This window comes from Phyllobates terribilis, unplaced genomic scaffold (assembly GCF_046119375.1).
Source record: "Phyllobates terribilis strain yellow unplaced genomic scaffold, ASM4611937v1 Scaffold_223__1_contigs__length_3252167, whole genome shotgun sequence".
Classification (NCBI taxonomy): Eukaryota; Metazoa; Chordata; class Amphibia; order Anura; family Dendrobatidae; genus Phyllobates; species Phyllobates terribilis.
The window spans coordinates 3,037,148-3,050,543 of record NW_027362983.1 but is presented as its reverse complement, the minus strand read 5'-3'; the positions used below and the strand labels follow the sequence as shown (position 1 = coordinate 3,050,543).

The following is a 13,396-nucleotide window of genomic DNA, read 5'->3' as shown; positions in this document are numbered from 1 at the left end:
TGTCATAATAGGCTCTGAGCCTTTATATACCTGTGCACAGCAGCAGCCACCTTCAGTCTGCTGCTGGACAGCCAGCAGCAGCAGCAGCAGGAGAGGTATGTAATCAGGAGCCCTCCTGCTAAGGGTAGACAGCTGCTCGTTCCACCCCACCCCCCGCCTTAATTGGTTCTCCTCCCTTCCAACGGTGTTGAGGCGGGTGGGAACAGCAGGGGGTGAAGGTGCTGTGTTTAAAGAGGTGGAGTTATGCAGATCTAAAACGCGTGGATTGCAGCAGCAGCAAGCCGAAAAGTGCAGGCATGTAAGGGATCTAGAGGTTGACAACATGTCTTCTTAACGGGAGTCCAGGAGCTCATCTCCACAAATGGACTTTTCAGGATCCTTGGGTGGCTCCGTAGTTTGAAACCAATTCTGGTTATCGCTTCTCGGCCTTTTGGCTAAGATCAAGTGTAGTATCTGTTCTTATCAGTTTAATATCTGATACGTCCCCTATCTGGGGACCATATATTAAATGGATTTTTAGAACAGGGAGATGGAAAAAGAGCTTGCTCTGTCCACTCCACGCATTGACCTGGTATTGCAGTATCTCCAGGACCGGTGCACCCCTTCTTTAATGCAGTTTCTAAAATCAGAAAGAATTGAATTCAATGTTTTTTGTTCATTTTGCTTGTTTGTCGGATTTTGGGATGGACTCTTTGGCTTTGCTTTTCTTCTCCTCATTGGATTTTTCATGTTCAAAGTTGCAGAAGCCAGATTACAAGCTCATTTTGGTTCAACTTCAGCAACTGTGCATTGCATTGCCATGTAATGTGATGCAATGCTATCTTTCTAGCTCTCCCTTTTTACTTCCTTTTGGATAAACAGACATATTAGGCAAGCATTTTGGAGCTTTTACCTAAATAACTACAGGTGGTGAGATAAGCTGCACAATATAATTGACCTTTCAGTATATTGTTGCACACACACCATCTATTTAGCAAATGCCCTTGTTATCAACAGCAGCCTTTTAAACTCACCTGAGCTAACAGGTATGTGCGCTGGTTACTCTGCTGCGCTTAAAATTTCTTTTTTGGTTTGCTACAATGCCTTTTCTGAAACGTTGTCTCCTTCTGCTGGAACACTGACTTCTTTCATTTAATGCCTGCAGACTATAAAAGAGAACCCAACCCAAAAAGTTTGGTTGATTAGTCTGTGGCATTCTGTTAAACTGTTGCTTATGGCGGTCTCTGTGAGCTTCTCAGCGACATTCAGCCAGCCAGGTATCCTGCCTGCAGTAGATGGAATGTGGCAATGGAACGCTGGCTGCGCGTGTCATAATAGGCTCTGAGCCTTTATATACCTGTGCACAGCAGCAGCCACCTTCAGTCTGCTGCTGGACAGCCAGCAGCAGCAGCAGCAGGAGAGGTATGTAATCAGGAGCCCTCCTGCTAAGGGTAGACAGCTGCTCGTTCCACCCCACCCCCCGCCTTAATTGGTTCTCCTCCCTTCCAACGGTGTTGAGGCGGGTGGGAACAGCAGGGGGTGAAGGTGCTGTGTTTAAAGAGGTGGAGTTATGCAGATCTAAAACGCGTGGATTGCAGCAGCAGCAAGCCGAAAAGTGCAGGCATGTAAGGGATCTAGAGGTTGACAACATGTCTTCTTAACGGGAGTCCAGGAGCTCATCTCCACAAATGGACTTTTCAGGATCCTTGGGTGGCTCCGTAGTTTGAAACCAATTCTGGTTATCGCTTCTCGGCCTTTTGGCTAAGATCAAGTGTAGTATCTGTTCTTATCAGTTTAATATCTGATACGTCCCCTATCTGGGGACCATATATTAAATGGATTTTTAGAACAGGGAGATGGAAAAAGAGCTTGCTCTGTCCACTCCACGCATTGACCTGGTATTGCAGTATCTCCAGGACCGGTGCACCCCTTCTTTAATGCAGTTTCTAAAATCAGAAAGAATTGAATTCAATGTTTTTTGTTCATTTTGCTTGTTTGTCGGATTTTGGGATGGACTCTTTGGCTTTGCTTTTCTTCTCCTCATTGGATTTTTCATGTTCAAAGTTGCAGAAGCCAGATTACAAGCTCATTTTGGTTCAACTTCAGCAACTGTGTATTGCATTGCCATGTAATGTGATGCAATGCTATCTTTCTAGCTCTCCCTTTTTACTTCCTTTTGGATAAACAGACATATTAGGCAAGCATTTTGGAGCTTTCACCTAAATAACTACAGGTGGTGAGATAAGCTGCACAATATAATTGACCTTTCAGTATATTGTTGCACACACACCATCTATTTAGCAAATGCCCTTGTTATCAACAGCAGCCTTTTAAACTCACCTGAGCTAACAGGTATGTGCGCTGGTTACTCTGCTGCGCTTAAAATTTCTTTTTTGGTTTGCTACAATGCCTTTTCTGAAACGTTGTCTCCTTCTGCTGGAACACTGACTTCTTTCATTTAATGCCTGCAGACTATAAAAGAGAACCCAACCCAAAAAGTTTGGTTGATTAGTCTGTGGCATTCTGTTAAACTGTTGCTTATGGCGGTCTCTGTGAGCATCTCAGCGACATTCAGCCAGCCAGGTATCCTGCCTGCAGTAGATGGAATGTGGCAATGGAACGCTGGCTGCGCGTGTCATAATAGGCTCTGAGCCTTTATATACCTGTGCACAGCAGCAGCCACCTTCAGTCTGCTGCTGGACAGCCAGCAGCAGCAGCAGCAGCAGCAGGAGAGGTATGTAATCAGGAGCCCTCCTGCTAAGGGTAGACAGCTGCTCGTTCCACCCCACCCCCCGCCTTAATTGGTTCTCCTCCCTTCCAACGGTGTTGAGGCGGGTGGGAACAGCAGGGGGTGAAGGTGCTGTGTTTAAAGAGGTGGAGTTATGCAGATCTAAAACGCGTGGATTGCAGCAGCAGCAAGCCGAAAAGTGCAGGCATGTAAGGGATCTAGAGGTTGACAACATGTCTTCTTAACGGGAGTCCAGGAGCTCATCTCCACAAATGGACTTTTCAGGATCCTTGGGTGGCTCCGTAGTTTGAAACCAATTCTGGTTATCGCTTCTCGGCCTTTTGGCTAAGATCAAGTGTAGTATCTGTTCTAATCAGTTTAATATCTGATACGTCCCCTATCTGGGGACCATATATTAAATGGATTTTTAGAACAGGGAGATGGAAAAAGAGCTTGCTCTGTCCACTCCATGCATTGACCTGGTATTGCAGTATCTCCAGGACCGGTGCACCCCTTCTTTAATGCAGTTTCTAAAATCAGAAAGAATTGAATTCAATGTTTTTTGTTCATTTTGCTTGTTTGTCGGATTTTGGGATGGACTCTTTGGCTTTGCTTTTCTTCTCCTCATTGGATTTTTCATGTTCAAAGTTGCAGAAGCCAGATTACAAGCTCATTTTGGTTCAACTTCAGCAACTGTGCATTGCATTGCCATGTAATGTGATGCAATGCTATCTTTCTAGCTCTCCCTTTTTACTTCCTTTTGGATAAACAGACATATTAGGCAAGCATTTTGGAGCTTTCACCTAAATAACTACAGGTGGTGAGATAAGCTGCACAATATAATTGACCTTTCAGTATATTGTTGCACACACACCATCTATTTAGCAAATGCCCTTGTTATCAACAGCAGCCTTTTAAACTCACCTGAGCTAACAGGTATGTGCGCTGGTTACTCTGCTGCGCTTAAAATTTCTTTTTTGGTTTGCTACAATGCCTTTTCTGAAACGTTGTCTCCTTCTGCTGGAACACTGACTTCTTTCATTTAATGCCTGCAGACTATAAAAGAGAACCCAACCCAAAAAGTTTGGTTGATTAGTCTGTGGCATTCTGTTAAACTGTTGCTTATGGCGGTCTCTGTGAGCTTCTCAGCGACATTCAGCCAGCCAGGTATCCTGCCTGCAGTAGATGGAATGTGGCAATGGAACGCTGGCTGCGCGTGTCATAATAGGCTCTGAGCCTTTATATACCTGTGCACAGCAGCAGCCACCTTCAGTCTGCTGCTGGACAGCCAGCAGCAGCAGCAGCAGGAGAGGTATGTAATCAGGAGCCCTCCTGCTAAGGGTAGACAGCTGCTCGTTCCACCCCACCCCCCGCCTTAATTGGTTCTCCTCCCTTCCAACGGTGTTGAGGCGGGTGGGAACAGCAGGGGGTGAAGGTGCTGTGTTTAAAGAGGTGGAGTTATGCAGATCTAAAACGCGTGGATTGCAGCAGCAGCAAGCCGAAAAGTGCAGGCATGTAAGGGATCTAGAGGTTGACAACATGTCTTCTTAACGGGAGTCCAGGAGCTCATCTCCACAAATGGACTTTTCAGGATCCTTGGGTGGCTCCGTAGTTTGAAACCAATTCTGGTTATCGCTTCTCGGCCTTTTGGCTAAGATCAAGTGTAGTATCTGTTCTTATCAGTTTAATATCTGATACGTCCCCTATCTGGGGACCATATATTAAATGGATTTTTAGAACAGGGAGATGGAAAAAGAGCTTGCTCTGTCCACTCCACGCATTGACCTGGTATTGCAGTATCTCCAGGACCGGTGCACCCCTTCTTTAATGCAGTTTCTAAAATCAGAAAGAATTGAATTCAATGTTTTTTGTTCATTTTGCTTGTTTGTCGGATTTTGGGATGGACTCTTTGGCTTTGCTTTTCTTCTCCTCATTGGATTTTTCATGTTCAAAGTTGCAGAAGCCAGATTACAAGCTCATTTTGGTTCAACCTCCGCAACTGTGCATTGCATTGCCATGTAATGTGATGCAATGCTATCTTTCTAGCTCTCCCTTTTTACTTCCTTTTGGATAAACAGACATATTAGGCAAGCATTTTGGAGCTTTCACCTAAATAACTACAGGTGGTGAGATAAGCTGCACAATATAATTGACCTTTCAGTATATTGTTGCACACACACCATCTATTTAGCAAATGCCCTTGTTATCAACAGCAGCCTTTTAAACTCACCTGAGCTAACAGGTATGTGCGCTGGTTACTCTGCTGCGCTTAAAATTTCTTTTTTGGTTTGCTACAATGCCTTTTCTGAAACGTTGTCTCCTTCTGCTGGAACACTGACTTCTTTCATTTAATGCCTGCAGACTATAAAAGAGAACCCAACCCAAAAAGTTTGGTTGATTAGTCTGTGGCATTCTGTTAAACTGTTGCTTATGGCGGTCTCTGTGAGCTTCTCAGCGACATTCAGCCAGCCAGGTATCCTGCCTGCAGTAGATGGAATGTGGCAATGGAACGCTGGCTGCGCGTGTCATAATAGGCTCTGAGCCTTTATATACCTGTGCACAGCAGCAGCCACCTTCAGTCTGCTGCTGGACAGCCAGCAGCAGCAGCAGCAGGAGAGGTATGTAATCAGGAGCCCTCCTGCTAAGGGTAGACAGCTGCTCGTTCCACCCCACCCCCCGCCTTAATTGGTTCTCCTCCCTTCCAACGGTGTTGAGGCGGGTGGGAACAGCAGGGGGTGAAGGTGCTGTGTTTAAAGAGGTGGAGTTATGCAGATCTAAAACGCGTGGATTGCAGCAGCAGCAAGCCGAAAAGTGCAGGCATGTAAGGGATCTAGAGGTTGACAACATGTCTTCTTAACGGGAGTCCAGGAGCTCATCTCCACAAATGGACTTTTCAGGATCCTTGGGTGGCTCCGTAGTTTGAAACCAATTCTGGTTATCGCTTCTCGGCCTTTTGGCTAAGATCAAGTGTAGTATCTGTTCTTATCAGTTTAATATCTGATACGTCCCCTATCTGGGGACCATATATTAAATGGATTTTTAGAACAGGGAGATGGAAAAAGAGCTTGCTCTGTCCACTCCACGCATTGACCTGGTATTGCAGTATCTCCAGGACCGGTGCACCCCTTCTTTAATGCAGTTTCTAAAATCAGAAAGAATTGAATTCAATGTTTTTTGTTCATTTTGCTTGTTTGTCGGATTTTGGGATGGACTCTTTGGCTTTGCTTTTCTTCTCCTCATTGGATATTTCATGTTCAAAGTTGCAGAAGCCAGATTACAAGCTCATTTTGGTTCAACTTCAGCAACTGTGCATTGCATTGCCATGTAATGTGATGCAATGCTATCTTTCTAGCTCTCCCTTTTTACTTCCTTTTGGATAAACAGACATATTAGGCAAGCATTTTGGAGCTTTCACCTAAATAACTACAGGTGGTGAGATAAGCTGCACAATATAATTGACCTTTCAGTATATTGTTGCACACACACCATCTATTTAGCAAATGCCCTTGTTATCAACAGCAGCCTTTTAAACTCACCTGAGCTAACAGGTATGTGCGCTGGTTTCTCTACTGCGCTTAAAATTTCTTTTTTGGTTTGCTACAATGCCTTTTCTGAAACGTTGTCTCCTTCTGCTGGAACACTGACTTCTTTCATTTAATGCCTGCAGACTATAAAAGAGAACCCAACCCAAAAAGTTTGGTTGATTAGTCTGTGGCATTCTGTTAAACTGTTGCTTATGGCGGTCTCTGTGAGCTTCTCAGCGACATTCAGCCAGCCAGGTATCCTGCCTGCAGTAGATGGAATGTGGCAATGGAACGCTGACTGCGCGTGTCATAATAGGCTCTGAGCCTTTATATACCTGTGCACAGCAGCAGCCACCTTCAGTCTGCTGCTGGACAGCCAGCAGCAGCAGCAGCAGGAGAGGTATGTAATCAGGAGCCCTCCTGCTAAGGGTAGACAGCTGCTCGTTCCACCCCACCCCCCGCCTTAATTGGTTCTCCTCCCTTCCAACGGTGTTGAGGCGGGTGGGAACAGCAGGGGGTGAAGGTGCTGTGTTTAAAGAGGTGGAGTTATGCAGATCTAAAACGCGTGGATTGCAGCAGCAGCAAGCCGAAAAGTGCAGGCATGTAAGGGATCTAGAGGTTGACAACATGTCTTCTTAACGGGAGTCCAGGAGCTCATCTCCACAAATGGACTTTTCAGGATCCTTGGGTGGCTCCGTAGTTTGAAACCAATTCTGGTTATCGCTTCTCGGCCTTTTGGCTAAGATCAAGTGTAGTATCTGTTCTTATCAGTTTAATATCTGATACGTCCCCTATCTGGGGACCATATATTAAATGGATTTTTAGAACAGGGAGATGGAAAAAGAGCTTGCTCTGTCCACTCCACGCATTGACCTGGTATTGCAGTATCTCCAGGACCGGTGCACCCCTTCTTTAATGCAGTTTCTAAAATCAGAAAGAATTGAATTCAATGTTTTTTGTTCATTTTGCTTGTTTGTCGGATTTTGGGATGGACTCTTTGGCTTTGCTTTTCTTCTCCTCATTGGATATTTCATGTTCAAAGTTGCAGAAGCCAGATTACAAGCTCATTTTGGTTCAACTTCAGCAACTGTGCATTGCATTGCCATGTAATGTGATGCAATGCTATCTTTCTAGCTCTCCCTTTTTACTTCCTTTTGGATAAACAGACATATTAGGCAAGCATTTTGGAGCTTTCACCTAAATAACTACAGGTGGTGAGATAAGCTGCACAATATAATTGACCTTTCAGTATATTGTTGCACACACACCATCTATTTAGCAAATGCCCTTGTTATCAACAGCAGCCTTTTAAACTCACCTGAGCTAACAGGTATGTGCGCTGGTTTCTCTACTGCGCTTAAAATTTCTTTTTTGGTTTGCTACAATGCCTTTTCTGAAACGTTGTCTCCTTCTGCTGGAACACTGACTTCTTTCATTTAATGCCTGCAGACTATAAAAGAGAACCCAACCCAAAAAGTTTGGTTGATTAGTCTGTGGCATTCTGTTAAACTGTTGCTTATGGCGGTCTCTGTGAGCTTCTCAGCGACATTCAGCCAGCCAGGTATCCTGCCTGCAGTAGATGGAATGTGGCAATGGAACGCTGACTGCGCGTGTCATAATAGGCTCTGAGCCTTTATATACCTGTGCACAGCAGCAGCCACCTTCAGTCTGCTGCTGGACAGCCAGCAGCAGCAGCAGCAGGAGAGGTATGTAATCAGGAGCCCTCCTGCTAAGGGTAGACAGCTGCTCGTTCCACCCCACCCCCCGCCTTAATTGGTTCTCCTCCCTTCCAACGGTGTTGAGGCGGGTGGGAACAGCAGGGGGTGAAGGTGCTGTGTTTAAAGAGGTGGAGTTATGCAGATCTAAAACGCGTGGATTGCAGCAGCAGCAAGCCGAAAAGTGCAGGCATGTAAGGGATCTAGAGGTTGACAACATGTCTTCTTAACGGGAGTCCAGGAGCTCATCTCCACAAATGGACTTTTCAGGATCCTTGGGTGGCTCCGTAGTTTGAAACCAATTCTGGTTATCGCTTCTCGGCCTTTTGGCTAAGATCAAGTGTAGTATCTGTTCTTATCAGTTTAATATCTGATACGTCCCCTATCTGGGGACCATATATTAAATGGATTTTTAGAACAGGGAGATGGAAAAAGAGCTTGCTCTGTCCACTCCACGCATTGACCTGGTATTGCAGTATCTCCAGGACCGGTGCACCCCTTCTTTAATGCAGTTTCTAAAATCAGAAAGAATTGAATTCAATGTTTTTTGTTCATTTTGCTTGTTTGTCGGATTTTGGGATGGACTCTTTGGCTTTGCTTTTCTTCTCCTCATTGGATTTTTCATGTTCAAAGTTGCAGAAGCCAGATTACAAGCTCATTTTGGTTCAACTTCAGCAACTGTGCATTGCATTGCCATGTAATGTGATGCAATGCTATCTTTCTAGCTCTCCCTTTTTACTTCCTTTTGGATAAACAGACATATTAGGCAAGCATTTTGGAGCTTTCACCTAAATAACTACAGGTGGTGAGATAAGCTGCACAATATAATTGACCTTTCAGTATATTGTTGCACACACACCATCTATTTAGCAAATGCCCTTGTTATCAACAGCAGCCTTTTAAACTCACCTGAGCTAACAGGTATGTGCGCTGGTTTCTCTACTGCGCTTAAAATTTCTTTTTTGGTTTGCTACAATGCCTTTTCTGAAACGATGTCTCCTTCTGCTGGAACACTGACTTCTTTCATTTAATGCCTGCAGACTATAAAAGAGAACCCAACCCAAAAAGTTTGGTTGATTAGTCTGTGGCATTCTGTTAAACTGTTGCTTATGGCGGTCTCTGTGAGCTTCTCAGCGACATTCAGCCAGCCAGGTATCCTGCCTGCAGTAGATGGAATGTGGCAATGGAACGCTGACTGCGCGTGTCATAATAGGCTCTGAGCCTTTATATACCTGTGCACAGCAGCAGCCACCTTCAGTCTGCTGCTGGACAGCCAGCAGCAGCAGCAGCAGGAGAGGTATGTAATCAGGAGCCCTCCTGCTAAGGGTAGACAGCTGCTCGTTCCACCCCACCCCCCGCCTTAATTGGTTCTCCTCCCTTCCAACGGTGTTGAGGCGGGTGGGAACAGCAGGGGGTGAAGGTGCTGTGTTTAAAGAGGTGGAGTTATGCAGATCTAAAACGCGTGGATTGCAGCAGCAGCAAGCCGAAAAGTGCAGGCATGTAAGGGATCTAGAGGTTGACAACATGTCTTCTTAACGGGAGTCCAGGAGCTCATCTCCACAAATGGACTTTTCAGGATCCTTGGGTGGCTCCGTAGTTTGAAACCAATTCTGGTTATCGCTTCTCGGCCTTTTGGCTAAGATCAAGTGTAGTATCTGTTCTTATCAGTTTAATATCTGATACGTCCCCTATCTGGGGACCATATATTAAATGGATTTTTAGAACAGGGAGATGGAAAAAGAGCTTGCTCTGTCCACTCCACGCATTGACCTGGTATTGCAGTATCTCCAGGACCGGTGCACCCCTTCTTTAATGCAGTTTCTAAAATCAGAAAGAATTGAATTCAATGTTTTTTGTTCATTTTGCTTGTTTGTCGGATTTTGGGATGGACTCTTTGGCTTTGCTTTTCTTCTCCTCATTGGATTTTTCATGTTCAAAGTTGCAGAAGCCAGATTACAAGCTCATTTTGGTTCAACTTCAGCAACTGTGCATTGCATTGCCATGTAATGTGATGCAATGCTATCTTTCTAGCTCTCCCTTTTTACTTCCTTTTGGATAAACAGACATATTAGGCAAGCATTTTGGAGCTTTCACCTAAATAACTACAGGTGGTGAGATAAGCTGCACAATATAATTGACCTTTCAGTATATTGTTGCACACACACCATCTATTTAGCAAATGCCCTTGTTATCAACAGCAGCCTTTTAAACTCACCTGAGCTAACAGGTATGTGCGCTGGTTACTCTGCTGCACTTAAAATTTCTTTTTTGGTTTGCTACAATGCCTTTTCTGAAACGTTGTCTCCTTCTGCTGGAACACTGACTTCTTTCATTTAATGCCTGCAGACTATAAAAGAGAACCCAACCCAAAAAGTTTGGTTGATTAGTCTGTGGCATTCTGTTAAACTGTTGCTTATGGCGGTCTCTGTGAGCTTCTCAGCGACATTCAGCCAGCCAGGTATCCTGCCTGCAGTAGATGGAATGTGGCAATGGAACGCTGGCTGCGCGTGTCATAATAGGCTCTGAGCCTTTATATACCTGTGCACAGCAGCAGCCACCTTCAGTCTGCTGCTGGACAGCCAGCAGCAGCAGCAGCAGGAGAGGTATGTAATCAGGAGCCCTCCTGCTAAGGGTAGACAGCTGCTCGTTCCACCCCACCCCCCGCCTTAATTGGTTCTCCTCCCTTCCAACGGTGTTGAGGCGGGTGGGAACAGCAGGGGGTGAAGGTGCTGTGTTTAAAGAGGTGGAGTTATGCAGATCTAAAACGCGTGGATTGCAGCAGCAGCAAGCCGAAAAGTGCAGGCATGTAAGGGATCTAGAGGTTGACAACATGTCTTCTTAACGGGAGTCCAGGAGCTCATCTCCACAAATGGACTTTTCAGGATCCTTGGGTGGCTCCGTAGTTTGAAACCAATTCTGGTTATCGCTTCTCGGCCTTTTGGCTAAGATCAAGTGTAGTATCTGTTCTTATCAGTTTAATATCTGATACGTCCCCTATCTGGGGACCATATATTAAATGGATTTTTAGAACAGGGAGATGGAAAAAGAGCTTGCTCTGTCCACTCCACGCATTGACCTGGTATTGCAGTATCTCCAGGACCGGTGCACCCCTTCTTTAATGCAGTTTCTAAAATCAGAAAGAATTGAATTCAATGTTTTTTGTTCATTTTGCTTGTTTGTCGGATTTTGGGATGGACTCTTTGGCTTTGCTTTTCTTCTCCTCATTGGATTTTTCATGTTCAAAGTTGCAGAAGCCAGATTACAAGCTCATTTTGGTTCAACTTCAGCAACTGTGCATTGCATTGCCATGTAATGTGATGCAATGCTATCTTTCTAGCTCTCCCTTTTTACTTCCTTTTGGATAAACAGACATATTAGGCAAGCATTTTGGAGCTTTCACCTAAATAACTACAGGTGGTGAGATAAGCTGCACAATATAATTGACCTTTCAGTATATTGTTGCACACACACCATCTATTTAGCAAATGCCCTTGTTATCAACAGCAGCCTTTTATACTCACCTGAGCTAACAGGTATGTGCGCTGGTTACTCTGCTGCGCTTAAAATTTCTTTTTTGGTTTGCTACAATGCCTTTTCTGAAACGTTGTCTCCTTCTGCTGGAACACTGACTTCTTTCATTTAATGCCTGCAGACTATAAAAGAGAACCCAACCCAAAAAGTTTGGTTGATTAGTCTGTGGCATTCTGTTAAACTGTTGCTTATGGCGGTCTCTGTGAGCTTCTCAGCGACATTCAGCCAGCCAGGTATCCTGCCTGCAGTAGATGGAATGTGGCAATGGAACGCTGGCTGCGCGTGTCATAATAGGCTCTGAGCCTTTATATACCTGTGCACAGCAGCAGCCACCTTCAGTCTGCTGCTGGACAGCCAGCAGCAGCAGCAGCAGCAGGAGAGGTATGTAATCAGGAGCCCTCCTGCTAAGGGTAGACAGCTGCTCGTTCCACCCCACCCCCCGCCTTAATTGGTTCTCCTCCCTTCCAACGGTGTTGAGGCGGGTGGGAACAGCAGGGGGTGAAGGTGCTGTGTTTAAAGAGGTGGAGTTATGCAGATCTAAAACGCGTGGATTGCAGCAGCAGCAAGCCGAAAAGTGCAGGCATGTAAGGGATCTAGAGGTTGACAACATGTCTTCTTAACGGGAGTCCAGGAGCTCATCTCCACAAATGGACTTTTCAGGATCTTTGGGTGGCTCCGTAGTTTGAAACCAATTCTGGTTATCGCTTCTCGGCCTTTTGGCTAAGATCAAGTGTAGTATCTGTTCTTATCAGTTTAATATCTGATACGTCCCCTATCTGGGGACCATATATTAAATGGATTTTTAGAACAGGGAGATGGAAAAAGAGCTTGCTCTGTCCACTCCACGCATTGACCTGGTATTGCAGTATCTCCAGGACCGGTGCACCCCTTCTTTAATGCAGTTTCTAAAATCAGAAAGAATTGAATTCAATGTTTTTTGTTCATTTTGCTTGTTTGTCGGATTTTGGGATGGACTCTTTGGCTTTGCTTTTCTTCTCCTCATTGGATTTTTCATGTTCAAAGTTGCAGAAGCCAGATTACAAGCTCATTTTGGTTCAACTTCAGCAACTGTGCATTGCATTGCCATGTAATGTGATGCAATGCTATCTTTCTAGCTCTCCCTTTTTACTTCCTTTTGGATAAACAGACATATTAGGCAAGCATTTTGGAGCTTTCACCTAAATAACTACAGGTGGTGAGATAAGCTGCACAATATAATTGACCTTTCAGTATATTGTTGCACACACACCATCTATTTAGCAAATGCCCTTGTTATCAACAGCAGCCTTTTAAACTCACCTGAGCTAACAGGTATGTGCGCTGGTTACTCTGCTGCGCTTAAAATTTCTTTTTTGGTTTGCTACAATGCCTTTTCTGAAACGTTGTCTCCTTCTGCTGGAACACTGACTTCTTTCATTTAATGCCTGCAGACTATAAAAGAGAACCCAACCCAAAAAGTTTGGTTGATTAGTCTGTGGCATTCTGTTAAACTGTTGCTTATGGCGGTCTCTGTGAGCTTCTCAGCGACATTCAGCCAGCCAGGTATCCTGCCTGCAGTAGATGGAATGTGGCAATGGAACGCTGGCTGCGCGTGTCATAATAGGCTCTGAGCCTTTATATACCTGTGCACAGCAGCAGCCACCTTCAGTCTGCTGCTGGACAGCCAGCAGCAGCAGCAGCAGGAGAGGTATGTAATCAGGAGCCCTCCTGCTAAGGGTAGACAGCTGCTCGTTCCACCCCACCCCCTGCCTTAATTGGTTCTCCTCCCTTCCAACGGTGTTGAGGCGGGTGGGAACAGCAGGGGGTGAAGGTGCTGTGTTTAAATAGGTGGAGTTATGCAGATCTAAAACGCGTGGATTGCAGCAGCAGCAAGCCGAAAAGTGCAGGCATGTAAGGGATCTAGAGGTTGACAACATGTC

At 45.1% G+C, this 13,396-nt stretch overlaps 10 non-coding genes across 10 annotated transcripts; all 10 read left to right on the top strand.

The window, feature by feature from the left end:
• The first annotated feature begins 414 nt into the window (after positions 1-414).
• Positions 415-605, top strand: LOC141214753 (U2 spliceosomal RNA). Its single transcript, XR_012283949.1, has one exon. It is a non-coding gene; the product is annotated as a U2 spliceosomal RNA (small nuclear RNA).
• Positions 606-1,720: 1,115 nt separating this feature from the next.
• LOC141214752 (U2 spliceosomal RNA) lies at positions 1,721-1,911 on the top strand. The gene has a single exon (XR_012283948.1). It is a non-coding gene; the product is annotated as a U2 spliceosomal RNA (small nuclear RNA).
• A 1,121-nt stretch (positions 1,912-3,032) lies between these two features.
• LOC141214897 (U2 spliceosomal RNA) lies at positions 3,033-3,223 on the top strand. The gene has a single exon (XR_012284087.1). It is a non-coding gene; the product is annotated as a U2 spliceosomal RNA (small nuclear RNA).
• Positions 3,224-4,338: 1,115 nt separating this feature from the next.
• On the top strand, positions 4,339-4,529 carry LOC141214751 (U2 spliceosomal RNA). The gene has a single exon (XR_012283947.1). It is a non-coding gene; the product is annotated as a U2 spliceosomal RNA (small nuclear RNA).
• A 1,115-nt stretch (positions 4,530-5,644) lies between these two features.
• Positions 5,645-5,835, top strand: LOC141214750 (U2 spliceosomal RNA). Its single transcript, XR_012283946.1, has one exon. It is a non-coding gene; the product is annotated as a U2 spliceosomal RNA (small nuclear RNA).
• Positions 5,836-6,950: 1,115 nt separating this feature from the next.
• On the top strand, positions 6,951-7,141 carry LOC141214749 (U2 spliceosomal RNA). The gene has a single exon (XR_012283945.1). It is a non-coding gene; the product is annotated as a U2 spliceosomal RNA (small nuclear RNA).
• A 1,115-nt stretch (positions 7,142-8,256) lies between these two features.
• On the top strand, positions 8,257-8,447 carry LOC141214748 (U2 spliceosomal RNA). The gene has a single exon (XR_012283944.1). It is a non-coding gene; the product is annotated as a U2 spliceosomal RNA (small nuclear RNA).
• Positions 8,448-9,562: 1,115 nt separating this feature from the next.
• On the top strand, positions 9,563-9,753 carry LOC141214747 (U2 spliceosomal RNA). The gene has a single exon (XR_012283943.1). It is a non-coding gene; the product is annotated as a U2 spliceosomal RNA (small nuclear RNA).
• Positions 9,754-10,868: 1,115 nt separating this feature from the next.
• Positions 10,869-11,059, top strand: LOC141214746 (U2 spliceosomal RNA). Its single transcript, XR_012283942.1, has one exon. It is a non-coding gene; the product is annotated as a U2 spliceosomal RNA (small nuclear RNA).
• A 1,118-nt stretch (positions 11,060-12,177) lies between these two features.
• Positions 12,178-12,368, top strand: LOC141214744 (U2 spliceosomal RNA). Its single transcript, XR_012283940.1, has one exon. It is a non-coding gene; the product is annotated as a U2 spliceosomal RNA (small nuclear RNA).
• Positions 12,369-13,396: the final 1,028 nt, after the last annotated feature.